Consider the following 225-nt stretch of genomic DNA (forward strand, 5'->3'; position numbering starts at 1 on the left):
GTGTGAGAGCGTGTGCGTGAGTGTGAGTGAGTGTGAGAGCGTGTGCATGAGTGTGTGAGTGAGTGAGAGAGAGAGTGAGTGAGAGAGTGAGTGAGTGCCTGTGAGAGCGTGTGCGTGAGTGTGAGTGTGTGAGTGAGTGAGAGAGTGAGTGCGTGAGTGAGAGAGTGAGTGAGTGCGTGAGTGCGTGAGTGCGTGAGTGCATGAGTGAGGGAGGGAGTGAGGGAG

At 56.0% G+C, this 225-nt stretch overlaps 1 protein-coding gene across 1 annotated transcript in view; it reads right to left on the minus strand.

Moving 5' to 3' along the window:
- The window catches only part of eno3 (enolase 3, (beta, muscle)), a 14469-nt gene that overhangs the window by 2447 nt on the left and 11797 nt on the right, over positions 1 to 225 (minus strand). The window lies entirely within an intron of this gene.

This window comes from Sinocyclocheilus anshuiensis, unplaced genomic scaffold (assembly GCF_001515605.1).
Source record: "Sinocyclocheilus anshuiensis isolate Anshui unplaced genomic scaffold, SAMN03320099.WGS_v1.1 scaffold1379, whole genome shotgun sequence".
Taxonomy (NCBI): Eukaryota; Metazoa; Chordata; class Actinopteri; order Cypriniformes; family Cyprinidae; genus Sinocyclocheilus; species Sinocyclocheilus anshuiensis.